We start from the raw sequence: 17658 nt of genomic DNA, 5'->3' as shown, positions 1-17658 counted from the left end.
ATAAAAAAAAAATACATTAGAAACAATCAAATAAAAAAGAAGCAGTCACTAATTTAAGAGAAAAAACCATCACACCAAAAAATCCAACATATCAGGCTTTCCATAGGTTAGATCGGGAAGAACTGTCACGCACTGGCGCATGATGTCTGCGACATGTCTGAGCCATGTCGCTGAAAAAATGAGACAAAAAAAACTGACAAAATTTGTCGGGTTGTGAATAGTAAATGAGGGCCAATGTGTACAAGATGACGCCTCCAGAAAAAGCTACACCCAAGATGATAAGACCCATGTGCTTGATGAGAAACACCTGCAGATGGAAGAAACCAATCACAAGGACAGTTATTCATGATGCATAGATTAAAACCAGTTTTACTTAGATATAAAGTCGTGTACAAAAAGTGCTGGGATGGGGGAGTAAGGATACAGGTGAGTGCCTACACTAGAGACCCTACCTATCTAGGTTGGAGTCTCCTAATACTAAGTGTGGATGGGAAAGGGAAACAAAAGTAGACAATATAAACACACAAAAAAGTGGACCTCTATAGCCAACATGTTTCCCCCATAGATCATTAGGGCTCATCAGGGAGTGAGAGGAGATCACAATAGATAACAGAGAACAATAATGTGACAAAAATATTACGGAACATAGATAATAGAAGCACATAAATAGTAGTGATATCAATGATGTTAGTACATCGTCAGTGGGTTAGTGGGTGTCAGCCGGTCTTTAAAGATAGAAGCAGTGGTCACTGTCAATATAATGTAGAGATATGTTGCTGATAGGCAAGAACTAGAGTATGGTTGTATACATAATCCCATAAATGTACAAAGCTTAAATGCAGGTGGGTAATAAATCATAGATTGTTACAGTCGGCATATTGGAATGTCTTCATGCTCACTATTAGGGTATGTTCACACTACAGTGAGTGAACGGAATCTCTGCTCGCTGAATTCAGCGAGCAGAGATTCAGCCTGGCAGCCGGCGGCGGCGGTAGGACCGCGAGGCACTGAGGCATCACCATTGACGGCTATGCAGTGCTTGCGGACTTCCACGCAAAGAATGAACAATTCTTCCGCTGAAATTCCGCAGTGTGAACGGGTCTCGCAGAGACCCATTCACACTAATGTTAAGTTCACACCGCAGAATTCCGCTTGCGAATTCCGCTTGCGAATTCCGCCTGCGGAATTCCGTGGGGAATTCTGTAGTGTGAACATACCCTTAGAAAGAACACAAATGAAGACTGTTACTGGCAATGTTGGTAAATGTTAAACTCAGCTACAAACACAGCTACAAACTCAGGTGGGAAAACAAAAGGCAAGCGAAATATATTGCTTACCAATTAAGGTAAATGATTACAGGTAAGCCAACTAAGTCTAAAAGTACACACAGGATCACAGCTACGAAGTCCAAGATGAAGGACCTGTGGTAAAAAGACTGTAACCTGCAAATATACATATACAGCAGATCAAAAAATGAAAAATAGATTTGCACATGGCACATTGTTACAGACTATGAAAACCCTTGTACCTGTTGTAAATACAGGAAGTATCATTTGCTGAACTTTTTGTCAGAGGGATTTTCTTCTCTCGTGCATGCACTGATCCTGATACCTAATTGGTTCTGGTTCAGATCTATTTCAATAGTTGTACTTTCATTTTACTATATGCATTTAGAAATAAACAAAAACATTTTGCGAGGTGGAATGAAAAAAATTATGTTAATTTTTACGTTTTTTTTTCATTTAATCTGTGGTAAAAATTATATGTGGTAGGAATTACTCTGTTTGCCAGCACGATTACAGTGATACTAAATTTATATAAATAGGTTTTGTTTTGTTCTACTTCTTGTAAAAAATAAACTTAAACATTTGCTTTGCTTTGGAGTATGGGGTCCCAGCCACTCCCTCTCCCATAGACATGAATTGAGGATGCCAGCATTTTGAACATAAATGTTGCGGGGGATCCGGCCGCTGGATAGGATGTCTAGGAATGGAGTACCCCTTTAATATATAATTGCACTTAGGCTAGGTTATTTTTTAGTGTTTTCTTTTGGGGGGGGGGGGGGGGGGAACCACCACTGCAGTTTTTGAGCCAAAGTCAAAATTGGATCCAGTAGGAAGGAGAAGTATGAATCCTTCCTTTATATTTTCCATTTCTTTTGAATACACTTCTGAATTTGGCTCAAAAACTACAGTGGCAGTTTTCCAAAAAATGACAGAAAAACACCTGTGTGGAGACCTAGCCTTACAGTTGTGCTTACTTTATGAGTGAGAGCGCAACCCTATAAAAGAGCAACATCACAGTAATTCAAGAAGCTCCTGTCTACAGCATTAAAAGCAGAATTCAGAATATGGTGGACTATATTCTGCTGACAGATCTGAATGAATTTAGTGGGAGCTCACCTCACTGCTGACATAGCATATCCCTGGATTAATTTTGATCATAAAGAAAGTGATTACAAAAACATAACTTAGGTATATTATAAAAATGGAGTATTCGCTAATTTGTAAGCATTGGTTTACTCTGCACACGTCAAGGTAGCTGCACAACCTCATTTCCTCACCAAAAGAGGAGCAAATAATTTACAAGAAGCAGTACTACCCAATACAGTTTTATTCTTTATATACAGGCCCTTTAGTCATGAAGTCTTACTTAATCTAATTGGATTTCATGTGTGATACAATTATAAATATAACATTCTGAGATAACATTTAATAGGCCTCTAGGCTGGGATTTAGTAAAGCTCTACAGAATATTCATTGGAACGTCTTATTTGCATACTGTTTTTCTTTTTAAACAATGCATGAGTTGGAAGCTTGCATGAATAACAATTCATATCAAAATAAAATATATTTTTACCGAAAAGGAGAAGGATGAGCCAGCGTGGAATTAGCAGAAGGTCCCTTTATTGTATAAAAACCAAAACACAGGTACAGGAATGCATAATGACACGTTTCAGGCGTGAACCGCCCTTAGTCCTATGACTAAGGACGGTTCACGCCTGAAACGCGTAATTATGCATTCCTGTACCTGTGTTTCAGTTTTAATACAATAAAGGTACCTTCTGCTAATTCCACGCTGTCTCGTCCTTCTCCTTATCTACTGTTTGGTGTTGCCGCACACCTGCCGTGCTGTGGACTGGACGTACAATTGGTGAGCTGATCTACCTCTCTCTACATTTTGACTGAAAAAGATGACAAGCCACAAAGCTAGAGGATCACAAACCATCACACATATCATAATGTGTAAGTATTTGGAAGCTTCTACCTGATGATAACACTAGGAAGTAGGATTAGAATATTTTCTCATTATTCAAAAACTGTAATTGTCACTGGGGTCTATGTGGGGGAGGAAACATAAATAATGAAACTTTAGTCAGACTTTCCAATTTTCATACCAACTAAGCAGAAGATGTGACTGATGGGCACTGGAGGAAGTAAAGGTTCCTGGTCATCTCTTCTGTAGAGGAGAATTTGATCCTTTCTCCTTAACAACTACATCCATATCCTCTGCTGTACTGTACATTCTGCCAGTCCTAGTGTTGCTGTCCCTGGAAAAAATACTTGTTATGAGTAGAAGTAGACAGCAAGTGTTTTCTTCAAGTATTTTTTTTTCCATACTGAAAATGTTTATTAAGTTTTAAGACAAGAACAGAACAAACAAACAATGTGCCACGTATAAATCAAGAGGACATGGGCGCTATGCGCTCCCACACTAGGACGGTCATGGCAAAGAACATAGTACCACTGTTATACAGGAGCATATCAACAGCATACGACAAATAGGCCACAATTACGAGGAGAGTGGTACTATGGTACTAAGGGGACTAGATAGGTGGGGAAGCAGAATGTCTAGGAATAATCCGAATCACATAGTGCTGTGGGCAGATGTCTGCAGGCACATAACTACATGGGTGAGCCTAAAAAAGGGGGGGGGGTAGCGTGGCCAATACTGTGAGGGAGCGATGTATTATCTTACGAGGCTATGCCTCAGTCTGAGCAGGAGTGGGGACAGATGCTGCACAGAGAGAGAAGGTGTGGCAGGAGGTATAGAAGGAGGACAGGAGGAGGGGGAAAGAGAAAGAGAGGTATGTGGGAGGAGAGGTAGGTGGGAGGAGAGTTTCAGAGGTAGGACTTTCCAGGCGATCCGGATCGATCCAGGACATCCCCCAACATCTAGCAGAGGCCCATTAGACAGTCAGACAGAATCCCCAGATTCTCAAGCTGGGGGGGGGTGACTCCAGAGCAGGATTGAGGGGGGTGAGTCCGTGAGATACAGTCATGCATAAGTCGGGGATGAAGCGAAGGCCGTCCAGGGTGCCCAAATGAGGTTAAACTTAGCTAAACGTGTGGGCGATTATGCCATCAGCTCCTCCATTCTATGAAGCCGAGATACTTCCTGTAAACATGACGAGATCGAGGGAGTCGACTGGGATTTCCACAATTTGGGGACTATGGTCCTGGCTGCCAGAAGCATGAAGGAGACTAAGCGGGCGGTGTGTCTAGGGAGCGGGCCAGGTAGTATAGAGAATTACAGAGGTTCAGGTGCGTGCTGAAGGCGCACATTAGTTATACGTTGAATGACATTGATTACCCTTTTCCAAAATGTCGACAGTGAGGGACAGGTAAGCCAGATGTGTAGCATTGTGTCCCTGTCAGAGGAGCACCTCCAGCACATGTCTGAGGTCCCCGGGTACATGGTGGCTTGGAGGGCTGGGACTCTGTGCCATCTGGACAGTATCTTATAATTAGTTTCTTGGGCTTTGCAGGAGATAGAGGCGGTATGACATTTGGCAAGAGCGAGTGTCCAGTCCTCATCAGCGATAGGGTGACCTATGTCCTTCTCCCAGTTGGATTCAAAGGGGGTGGGACCAACCGTTTGTGTTTCTAAAATTAGTGAGTAGAGGGTGCTTATGGCATGGGGGATAGGAGCGTAGACACACAAAAGTGTTCTAATTTGGTAAGCGGGCGGTAGAGGCGTAGGGCGTGTTTAGCAGAGTGTTGGAGTTGTGCATATTGGTATGGGTGGGTGGCAGAGGGCTGGGCTCCCTGTAGGATATCCATGATGGGTTGCAGTGCGGAGTCCTTCAGGAAGGTCTGAAGTGTGGGATAGTCTTTCTTAGAGAACGTGAGGAAGGCATTATAGGATTGCACTGGGAGAAATGCAGGGTTGTCAAATAGGGGCATGAGAGGACCATTCTGGGTAAGAAGGGTCAGACGGGACATATACTGCTTCACGGTCTGGCAACTAGAAGTAAGGGCCTGTGGCTGCGTTTATTCAAGTATTATGACACTTTTTCACACTTTTATGAGTCCACCTCATGGATTCTTACAAGTAATCCTGTGATTGTTTTCATAGATCAGTTTAATACATATATATTACATTGATTTATGCTATTGGCAATCTACTGGTACAGCCCACCATTGTGGCCTAGATTGCAATGTGGAGTTGGTGATCGGTACACTGCACCACTAATGATGCATCTCAAAACTGTTTAGATGCCACAATTGCTATTGGCTGTGGCATCTAAACAGTTAAAGGGGTACTTAGGGGAACAGATACTTATCTAACTGCTGGAAACCTTCCCCCCAGTTTTTTTGTATGGGACCCCGCTAATTACATATATGGTGATTGGCTGAGCAGGCTGTCATATGCATGCTTCTCGGAAGGTGGGGGCTGAAGCACACCAAAGAAGGGTAAGTAGCAGGGCCCCACACAGGAGATCATGGAGGGTCCTAGTGGTCAGACTCCCCGCAATGAGACACTACTCCCCTATCCTTTGGGTAGGGGATAAGTTTTAGTTACCCAGAATACCCTTTTAATTGGCCAGCATTGAATGAATCTCAAATATCAGTTATTACTGTGGGGTGTCAGCTGCAGATACCAGCCAACACCCTCCGGTTATGGAGTCTGCTCAACTCCCGAGGCCGTGCCACACTCTCTCCTTCAGCCCATGACACAACTGTATGTTAACGGTTAGGAAGGGGTTAATACTGTAAAATAAAACAAAAGGTATTCTTACTTTAGAGTGCATTTACAATTGCTTTTGAAAGTATCTACTTCATGATGCATGTGAACATGGCATGGGGAAACAGTACATAGCAAAATAATTCCCATTACATGAGCTATTGTCCTGTCCTAAAATTGCACCAATAAAAAATAGAATTAATATGTACCCAAACCTATTCTCACAATGAATATGTAACCACACATTCTACATGCCTGTACTGTTGACAAAATGACACAGAAGGGCGTTATGACACCACTGCATCAAGTCAGTCTGCACCGAGTCCTGTAGGTTGCAGGCTTGTTATGGTTGTAGCCTGTGAGAGTGTATGGAAGGCTAGGAAGCAGAAGGCAGTTCAAATGGGTGTAAGGGGGTGATTCAAAGGAAATCTGTCACCAGTGATAAGTGTATGAAAATTGTCACACTATAAGACAGCACCATAGGCCATATCTTCTTTGTGCTGTCCGTTTTGTAAAAATGCCACCAAAACACTTTTATTAAATTTGTGGAACAGTCAGAGAGGTGTTGCCAAGGCCACAGAAGCCATTGTCTGGTACCCTACTCTCGCCCTCACTGTCCCATTTTGAGTAACTTTAGTGTCTATCCCTGAACTGAAATCGCATGCACGCATTGTGATTTGAAATCTAGGCGCATGCGCAGTGAGTGATTCTGGAGGTAGAAATCTCTAAGGTTACTCACCATGCATGCGCCTAGATTTATTGTCATGTCAAACCTTAAATTGTGACAGGTTTCATACACTTATGGCTGGTGATAGATGATGTTTACACGACAGCCCCTTGTGTATGCCTCTGCATTATGAAATTAGACAAGAATAATCAATGTTATTCATGTGTCCATGGCTACACACACACACACACACACACTCATACACTGGACATGCTTGTGCGTGTTTATATGTTTTAGTGTGTACTGTATCAATATTGTTCATGTGCCTCTGGGAACATGAAAGCCACCAAAAACGGTTGTATAAATATTGCAGCATTCACACCGGAGAATATCAATCCACTATGACTATGAAGCAAAAGCTCTGAATCTTACTGGGGTGAAATATTCATTTTGTTCTGGTAATTCTATTGTGGTGCCTTAATCTGTTTCTCAGCAATACTGCAAATGCTTTCTACTCTCCCGATTTGAGAGAAACCCCTATTGTTTTGTATATTACAAATACATTATTTCAGTATTCTAATGTATTTTTATTTCTTTTTATGTGATTATTGGACCTCAGCAGATGGACTATGGAAAGAATGGTTCTATTTTTATGCACATTTGATTTGATCACTCCTGACCCCTCTGCTTTGTAATGTGAAGTACATTACCGCTGACCAGCAGCAACCCAAATAGACAAAAAAAGTCTGCTCTATCCTGGCATGTTGGGGTTTTTAAGTCAAGTCACATCTAGTTATGTCCACAGTATTATATTATAGGCAGAGAACTAAAAGAAGATGGATGAAGGCAGACACAATGCATCATCACTGTGATGTGTCATTGTAATAACTTTGCAGAAAATGTGAAGTTTGACGTCTCATACATCTACTTTAAAATAATATAGTGTATGACATACATTAGATTCATAGTAATAAGATGCTCCCGTTCCTCCACCCTCAGCTATGCTTCCAATTTAAAATGATTGTGCACAAAATTAAAGCCATAGGTTATCTGATAAGCAGAGTCCCAGCATCTTAGCTTTTGCAGTGTAGACAGATTAAATTCTATATTTTTTAGATTTTCCTGTCTGATGAGCAATTGTTTGGGATGTATAATTCTTATAATGTATTCATGAGTATTAACGATACTATCATAGAGGTGTTATCCCTGTATTATGATTTAATCTACTACTCTAGATGCCTCATTTCAAACTCTGGCCCTGTTTACACTAACATACATTTATGTAGAATCCTGCAGAATAAACAGGGAATGTGTCAACTATATATTTTTTGCTAATTATGTGTTCCCATTTTCTTAATGGAGATTTATTTCATTCTATTCTATAAAAAAAACAAGAAAAACTATGTTTAAGGTAGAAACCTAATTTGCAGTACCCTCCTAGTTGGGAGGGAACTGTAAAGTGTATTTTGAAGGCATTTATTTAGCTTTGGTCTTTCTTATGTGCAACATATTTATTATACTATCGCAGGGGGGTTGATAAATTTGGTGCACATAAGTAAAATACAATAAATCACTTTGTGTAGATTTGTGATGTTTTGGAGGGGCTTGCGACTTTTTGTGCAACATTCACACTTGATAAATTCATTACCCCTGCAAAGTGGAAACTGAAATTGACTTTTTGTAAGAGCGTTTGTAAATTTTTGCTTATAGCCAAAAGTCGCAAAAAAAAAGTGCTTTGGCACACATGCAACATTTTGTGCTCCAAATATAAGCAGAAAAGCTCGAAACATAAATCTTCCCCTTGGTCCTTTTCTCGTGACACTTTTCTTCCATGCATTTTATCTGTGTTCTGCTATTTTGATGCCAAGGAGAGTGCTGCATACTCACAACTCTTATTTTCTAAAATACTATGAAGCATAAAGGGAAACTGATGTTTTTTTCCCCTCACTAAACACATAATACTGGGTTATTGTGAGGGTGAAGAGCATTACAAGGCTCACTTATATGAATTGATGAAGCATTGCCAGAGTTAAGCATCTTCTTTTTTCTATCTCTATTGTGTAGCTGTGCGCAATGTAGGCAGGGAGCCGGCTATTCCCCGCTCTGCATGCCCCCCTCATGAATATGTAAAAGTATTCACTCTCATGTCAATAGGATGTTAGAAACTGCCGGCACTGCGCTGTGTTCTCCTGTGCTTTGCTCAGAGCAGAGCACAGACACAGGCATTTGTTTCCTAGCAACGTGAGATTGAATACATTTTGCATATTCATTATGTGGGTGGGCGAGAGCGGGGAATATTGAGGAGGCAGGGGAGTGCAGCGAGCTGGCTCCCCAACTCCATTGTGCACAGCTGCACAATAAAAGTACAAAAAACTCTGGCAATTGACATTATACACTTATTTTTATGCTGTTCACCCACACTATAACAGGGGGCAGCTCTAGCATAAGGCCAGTGAGGCCACTGCCTAAGGCCTCGCGTTAGTGGGGGCCTCGCTCAGGGTCCTGACTGCTGTAACTTAGGTAAAAAATCTACAGCCCCTGCTGCCCCACCTTCCAGCCCCAACCGCTAGGGGTAAAGTTTAATATTAAAAGTGCCTGCGGGTTCCAGCGCTGTGCCCAACCAGCCCTTGCTGCCACTTTAAGAGAAGGGGCTGCTGGGGCTGGTCACGTGATGGGCTGATTTGTCCGCCCGCCTTCCCCTGGCTACTCACCTCAGTTCTATAAGAAGTGAAAGGCAGTGGCTGATCCAATATCCCCCCCCCCATCCCCCCGAGATTGGAAAAAATATATACACAGTGATGTTACAGTACAGGGATAATACACACAGTGATGTTACAGTACAGGAATAATACACACAGTGATGTCACAGTACAGGGATAATATACACAGTGATGTTACAGTACAGGGATAATACACACAGTGATGTCACAGTAAAGGGATAATATACACAGTGATGTCACAGTACAGGGATAACACAGAGGGATGTCTCTGTACAGGAGTATGTACACAGTGACCTCACAGTCCTACAGAAACAATACCAAGTGTTTTTGTTTATAATTAATTTTTATTATAGCTTGCATATCTTTTGTTCGTGGGGCCTCATGTTCAAGTTTCGCCTAAGGCCTCACAAAGTCTAGATCCACCTCTGACTATAACCTAGTATATTGGGTGAATAGCCTGTCAGTTTAACTTTAGATGGACACGGTCAGAATCAATAACTTTTGATACGCTGTACATATACAGCATTGCACTAATTGTGAAAACACTGTGCACAGTCAGTTTTGTGTCACTTTTGTGCACTTCCTAAGTGCCAATCATTTTGCTACACAAGAATAAAAAATCATCTAGTGCAATGTGTTTTTATTAAACCTGTTAGTTACCATCGGGTATAATCTGTTTACATATAACCATACATGCCGTAACTTTAAAATGAACTTTGCTTTAGAGACAGCTCAGAAGTACACACATCTACCATTGTTATACAGTGACCTAACAGTGTTATACAGGGCTTTTAGACAGTGTTATACACTTGTTAGGGATATTTAAAAAGTATACATTTAGACAGGACTAGTATAGGGTTGGACAGGATTAGTTCGGTCAGAACCAGAGTTCAGTGAAGCTGCAGAACCAAAATTTTTGAAACGTTTGCTCATCTCTACTTAACACGTAAGAGTTCATAGAGTTCTTAGAGTAAAACCTGAGGACGACCGACTTCCAACCACAATATCCAAGATGGGGTCCTTCATAATATGTATCAGAAGGCATTTCTTAAAGGCAGTTCTTAATTACAACTATTGGAAAATAAAACAGTTGCAGGAGAGGAAACTACTCTTGGAATTGTTCAAATGACTTAGACACCCTGTATGAATAGATCCTTAGATAATATAACTTTGGTCTTTCTCCATTCCTCAAACCTCTCTAACTTCAAGATTTCTGGCATTAGGTCGATGCCCCACAATAGCATATATTCTGTAACTCTTCCCACCTCCCTGCACACAGCTGCTTCACTTTATATCATGTTCTATTTATAAGCGAGATGGTGGGTAGAACAGGCTTCTTTAATCTCCAGATCACCTCTATTGGGGGATAGGAACAAATTTGGGGATAATATGTAATGTTGTATAATATGTGCTAATGTACCCTCCTATGTCCCTCTTTGCCATCCTTGAAAATATTGACATTGTGCAGCTAGGGTAATGCCAAACCACCATCATCCTTGGGGCACTTCAAGATTTCCAATTTTAACCTAGGCTTTCCACCATTCTAAATCAGGTCCCTATTAATCTATTGATCTGATGAATATGCCCAATCGTATTGTTTGCACAGTATACAGATCTTATCCTTAGCTGCAGTCAAACCAAAGTCCTGTCTGAATATTTGTCTGGAAATAAACAGAGAAAGCCTTCAGATGTTGGAATCCTCTTGAATCTATACTTAGGCTGCCCTTCTTGGTAAATAAAGTACACAACATAGTTCATTTTTCTTATTAAATGTAAGAAGAAATGTACTTACTGTAAATTGATCTTGGCTTTTCAGCTAACCCCTGGTAACATTTGTTCACAGATGAGAGTAATAACATGGAGCTTGATACCAGAAGTCAGTAGATAACAATGTATCATCAGTGTAATCCACAACCAGCATTTGCATTTGGCTAGTTACCGAGAAGATAAAAATACATCAAGATGATCATTAAAATATCGTTTTTTGATTTTAAATTGAAATAAAAAAAAGGGAAAACTGAGATGTTTGAGGAGCTTATGAGATGCCGTTCACTGCCTTATCCACTGGGATCATGCATTCAAAATGTTTCTCTTGTTTAAACAGCATAATAGGCTTAACTAGTCAACACATTCTTAAAGACCTGTGAGATTTTCTTTATTACTTAACAAGAAAACCCAGCACCTAGTTTTGAGTTTGTAATTTATACAAACTCAATTACAGCACACAGTGTGCATAATGTATCAGGAGATTAAGCAGATGTGTTTATTTTATCTTATATTTAAATACAGTAATATTTGCAAAATGTGTTTTAGTGTTTAAATATATTTTGCATAAAGGAAGTCATTTGGTATTACTGTTGAAATGATCTTACATTTTTTTCTCCATCACCATGGAGATTTCCACTGAAGACTGCAGACTGTACTTAGACATTTTGACCCCAATGTTGTGCAGTTGTCCCCTTTACTATAGCAACACAATTCCCATATTTTACACTTCTGCTACCACCAATGCTATCACTAATACTGTGTTATGATGCTTCCATATGTGCTTCCATTACTGTCTCTCTAGCACTGTCCAATAATACCAAAGTAGATAGTACAATTAAATAGCGCTTGAGGACGGGGATAGAGATAACAACAGGAGAAAAACTTAATAATGAAGGGCCCTGACCAAACTACAGCGCAGTTGCAGTGCAGCCCGAGACATTACATCACTAGTCTTTTCTTCAATGGGTGGAGTGACCGCGGGGTGGAAGGGAGATTATTCTCCACAGAGCTGCAGGGAATTGTAGTTTCAAGCACAGCATGCATGGTAGGGAGCCTAGCTGTGCTGCAATGAGTGGGGTGGTTGGGGTGTGGGAGGGAGATAAGTCATCTAGATTGTAGTTGAAGGAAGCACAGAAACGGGAAATAGCCAGTTCACATTAACAAGCCAGCAGTGTTATGGGGGACTCAGGACACAGCAATTTACTATCAATGCAAGCACGGATCATTGGTAAGCATGTCCATTACTGTCTGGAAAATAAGTACTAAAGTCACCTTATGTTGGATAACCCCTTTAAGCGAATGTTTGAAAAGTTTGCTGAGCTTGCAGAACTGTTTTAAAAAGTGTGGTTTGCAGAGAATAAGTTGTAGCTGAACCCAGAATTCCCTTTAAACTTGTGTGACACACTGCTTAAGAGCTCTAAAGCCCTATATAACACTGCGAGGATCACCTAGGAATGTATTCAAGTAGTTTTTTAAGCGATTTTAAGGCTAGTTAATGTCAAAGTTATGGCGACATGTCGTAACTGATGGTTAACAACAAAATAAAGGTGCAGAAAATATCCCTTTTTTTTGCCAGATACCTATCTATGTACTGCACACAGAGGTATTGGAAGATGCAATGGCTTTTTGCAAGCATTTGAAAAATTCTCTCTTTTGGGAGTTGCAACAGGATTTGTGTCCCAAAATAGTAAAAAAAAAAAAAAAAAAAAGAATTTGTAGAAATTAAAAAGTTCAAAAAACTTAGGCGTAAAATGAATTACAGGTTGTCGATAAATTCACTCTTTTTGGGAGTTGAAACAAGTTTTATGGCCAGTCAAATAAAGAAGATGCAAAGGTTTTTTTCCAAGCATTCTAACATACGTGCATACCTCACACGTACATCTAAGTAGTGTACTATTTTGTACCTGTTAATCTGTCAAGGGCCTACATACTGTGAAAGGACAGCAAAAGGAATCACCGGATGGTGTTTTACTTCAATACGTTTATTAAGCGTACTGTGGCGCATTTTTCTGCCCTCATGAGTGCATACCACATACCTACATCTAAGTAGTGTACTATTTTAAACCTGTTAATCTGTCAAGGGCCAAGATACTGTGAAAGTCCATGCAAAAGTAATCAACAGCTGGTGTTTTACTAAAATACATTTTTTTAAGCATACTGTACCGCATTTTTCTGCCCTCATAAGTGCATACCACATACCTACATCTAAGTGGTGTACTATTTTGTGCCTGTTAATCTGTCAAGGGCCTACATACTGTGAAATGAAAGCCAAAAGTAATCACCGGATAGTATTTTACTCAAATAATTTTTGAAGCGTACAGTAGCGCATTTTTCTGCCCTCATAAATGCATACCACATACCTACATCTAAGTAGTGTACTATTTTAAACCTGTTAATCTGTCAAGGGCCTAGATACTGTGAAAGCCCAGGCAAAAGTACTCACCGACTTGTGTTTTTACTCAGATACTTTTTTAAGTATACCTTAGCGCATTTTTCTGCAACCATAAGTGCTCACCACATACGTACATCTAAGTAGTGTACTATATTGGACCTGTTGTTCTGTCAAGGGCCTACATACTGTGAAAGCACAGCCAAAAGTAATCACCAGCAGGTGTTTTACTCTAATAAGTTTAATAAGCGTACTGTAGCGCATTTTTCTGCCCTCATAAGTGAATACCACAAACCTACATCTAAGTAGTGTACTATTTTGTACCTGTTAATCTGTCAAGGGCCTAGATACTGTGAAAGTTCAGGCAAAAGTAATCACCAGCTGGTGTTTTACTAAAATAAGTTTTTTTAAGCATACTGCACCGCATTTTTCTGCCCTCATAAGTGCATAACACATACCTATATCTAAGTAGTGTACTATTTTGTACCTATTAATCTGTCAAGGGCCTTCATACTGTGAAAGGACAGCCAAAATTTATCACCAGCTGGTGTTTTACTCAAATAATTTTTGAAGTGAACAGTAGTGAATTTTTCTGCCCTCATAAGTGCATACCACATACCTATATCTAAGTAGTGCACTATTTTGTACCTGTTAATCTGTCATGGGTCTACATACTGTGAAAGGAAAGCCAAAAGAAATCACCGGATGTTTTTTTACTCCAATACGTTTATTAAGCGTACTGTAGAGTATTTTTCTGCCCTTATAAGTGCATACCACATACCTACTTCTAAGTAGTGTACTATTTTAAACCTGTTAATTTGTCAAGGGTGTAGATTCTGTGAAAGTCCAGGCAAAAGTACTCACTGGCTGGTGTTTTTACTCAGATACTTTTTTAAGTGTACTGTAGCGCATTTTTTCGCTCTCATAAGTGCATACCACATACGTACATCTAAGAAGTGTACAATTTTGTACCTTTTAATCTGTCAAGGGCCTACATACTGTGGAAGGGCAACCAGAATTAATCACCGGATGGTGTTTTACTCCAATACGTTTATTAAGCGTACTGTGGTGCAACTTTCTGCCCTCATAAGTGCATACCACATACCTACATCTAAGTAGTGTACTATTTTAAACCCGTTAATCTGTCAAGGGCCTAAATACTGTGAAAGTCCAGGAAAAAGTACTCACCGGCTGGTGTTGTACTCAGATACTTTTTTAACCTAACGCCTTCCCAGCATCCCCTGCCCCATGTACTGACATGTGGATCCACCATTTTAGGTGTCCTGGAGTCTGGAACGCTGTAAACTGCGATAGAATCGCAACAATATTCGCATACGTTGCAAATTGAATAAATCCTGAAATTCGTAACGAATTCGGGTTCCTATGCTTCGATTCACTCATCTCTAATAGCCAGTTACAGTCTTCATTTGTGTTCTTTCTAACAGTGAGCATGAAGACATTCCAAGATGTTGACTGTAACAATCTATGATTTATTACCCACCTGCATTCAAGCTTTGTACATTAATGGTATTTTGTATACAACCATACTCTAGTTCTTGCCTATGAGCAAAATATCTCTACATTATATTGACAGTGACCACTGTTTCTATCTTTAAACTCTTAAGGATGCAGGGCGTCATACCAGGTTGGTCCCGGTGGCTAATGACAGCCAGGACCCGGGGCTAATAACGTGCGGCACTGATTATTGTGCCGCCCGCTATTAACCCTTTAGACGCGGCGTTCAAAGTTTATCGCCGCATCTAAAATGAAAGCTTCCCGGCAGCTCAGTCGGGCTGATCGGGAACATCACGCTGAAATTGCGATGTCATGATCAGCTAGAACGCAAGCGGAGGTCCCCTTACCTGCCTCCGTCGCATCCGATCGGCGCTGGATTGCTCGAAGCCTGAAATCCAGGCTTGAGCAATCCACTGCCGATAACACTGATCTTTGCCGTGTCAAAGCACGGTAATGATCTAATGATCTGCGTATGAGATCAGTATGTGCAGTGTAATAGCCACTGGGGGGGTGGGGGGTGGCATTTTACACGTATACATTTTCCTGCATGTAGTTATCATTTTTTTTTAGAAGTAATACAAAATCAAACCTATATAAGTAGGGTATCATTTTAACTGTATAGACCTACAGCATAAAGATAAGATGTATCTATTACCGAAAAATGCACTGCGTAGAAACGGAAGCCCCCAAAAGTTACAAAATGGCATTTTTTCTTCAATTTTGTCGCTCAATTAATTTTTTTTCTGCTTCGCCGGAAATATTTTGGTAGAATGTATAATGTCACTGCAAAGTAGAATTGTTGGCACAAAAAAAATAAGCCATAATATGACATTTTATGTGCAAAATTGAAAGCGTTATGATTTTTAGAAGGTGATGAGGAAAAAATGAAAGTGCAAAAACTGAAAAACCCTGTTTCCTTAAGGGGTTAAGTGTACTGTAGTGCATTTTCTGATCTCATAAGTGCATACCAAATATGTATATCTAAGTAGTGTACTATTTTGTACCTGTTAATCTGTCCAGGGCCTAGATACAGTGAAAGGCCAGGCAAAAGTACTCAACGGCTGGTGCTGTACTCAGATACTTTTTTAAGTGTCCTGTAGTGCATTTTTCTGCACTCATAAGAGCATACCACATAGGTATGTCTAAGTAGTTTATTATTTTGTACCTGTTAATCTGTCAAGGGCCTAGATACTGTGAAAGGTCAGCCAAAGTGCACACCTGCTGCTGTTCTAGACAAATACTGTGTAGTGAAGCGTATTCTACTCCACTCATATGCGCACTAAGTATGTCAGGTAGAGAAGTGCCAGGACGTGCACAGAGGAGTGGCAGAGGCATAAATTCATCAGGCAGAGGTCGCAGCAAACTAGGGGCAAGTTGCAGCAGGAGTTGCAGCGAGAGGCCTTAGCTCCCGGTATCAGCTAGCGTTCGTGTCTCGACTAGCAACCCATCATCGATTGGTTAACACGGCCATCCACTTCATCACAAGTGACATCTGATACCCCCAGTCAACAGTCTGCGGTTTCCTCAGACAAAACCGTCAGTTGGCATTGCTTGGGAGCAGTCCCAGTCCTCCCATTCCTCTGTCTTATGCTGTTCCCTCCCCTACAGAATGCAGAAAGTAGTACAAGAAAAAAACTTTTTTGGGAGCGGTGCTGATCCTTCAGTTGGCAACACTTTTGAATGAATAAAGTTCACACTTACACTTGGTGAGTGGTTACTGGAACCACTCACACACTTTAGAAAGCCCGTAGATACAACCAGTGATCTCTCATATCAGTCCTTTCTCCGCATCAATCCTCCTCGGCAAGTGACTCGCCACTCCGAATAATATAATGAAGAAGCAAAAAAACACAAATATAGGAGAACGGACAGGATCGATATTCATATGCAGCCACTTTTCAACGTTCAAAGCGCAACTTTACTTACTTTGGCGAGAGGTTTTTTTTCGTTCTTAAACCCCCCTCAATCCGGCTATCCTTCGAACAAGTTCGTCTTTACCACGCCATCCAGGTATATGACACACCGTCAATCAATCACTTCTTTTTTCGGATCCGTCCGAAAATTTTCTTTATAATCACTGCAATGCACTTAACTTCATTCAAAAAGATAATTTATTTAATACTACATATAATCCGACGCGTTGCGGGGAGAAAATTCCCCTTCCTCAGGGATACCTATTCCTAATACAATTACTACTTTTATATGGATCTATGACCCCATATTCACCCGGAAACAATTGCCCATTGGCCAAGACAGTAAAATACCAAAAATTTCTATTTTCTCTATACTCGCTCAATACATTCATTAAAACCATTCGGAACCAATGTGTTCAGTTTCAAAATATAAAAACTTTCTCTCCTACATAAAGTGGAGAATCTACGTAAACCTTCCGCTATCTGCTCCATGGGAATCACCCGTAGCAACCCTGGGTCTGCATTATGATGTGTTAAAAAATGACGGGAAACACTATGCTTTAAATATTTATGCTTAATATTAAATCTATGTGAATTTATTCTTTTTCAAAGTGTTTGAGATGTGCGGCCCACATATTGGGTCCCACACGGACATTCGAGCACATAAATGACAAAATTACTAGCACAATTTAATCTAGATTTTATAGGAATTTCCTCACC

At 40.5% G+C, this 17658-nt stretch overlaps 1 long non-coding RNA gene across 1 annotated transcript; it reads right to left on the bottom strand.

The window, feature by feature from the left end:
- Positions 1–1414: 1414 nt before the first annotated feature.
- On the bottom strand, positions 1415–11257 carry LOC130290785 (uncharacterized). Its single transcript, XR_008847698.1, has 3 exons — positions 11147–11257; positions 3398–3550; positions 1415–1442 (listed from the first exon to the last, which is right to left on the bottom strand). It is a non-coding gene; the product is annotated as an uncharacterized LOC130290785 (long non-coding RNA).
- Positions 11258–17658: the final 6401 nt, after the last annotated feature.

The sequence above is a fragment of the Hyla sarda genome, chromosome 9 (genome assembly GCF_029499605.1).
Source record: "Hyla sarda isolate aHylSar1 chromosome 9, aHylSar1.hap1, whole genome shotgun sequence".
Taxonomy (NCBI): Eukaryota; Metazoa; Chordata; class Amphibia; order Anura; family Hylidae; genus Hyla; species Hyla sarda.
This window is presented reverse-complemented; position numbering and strand designations above follow the sequence as displayed.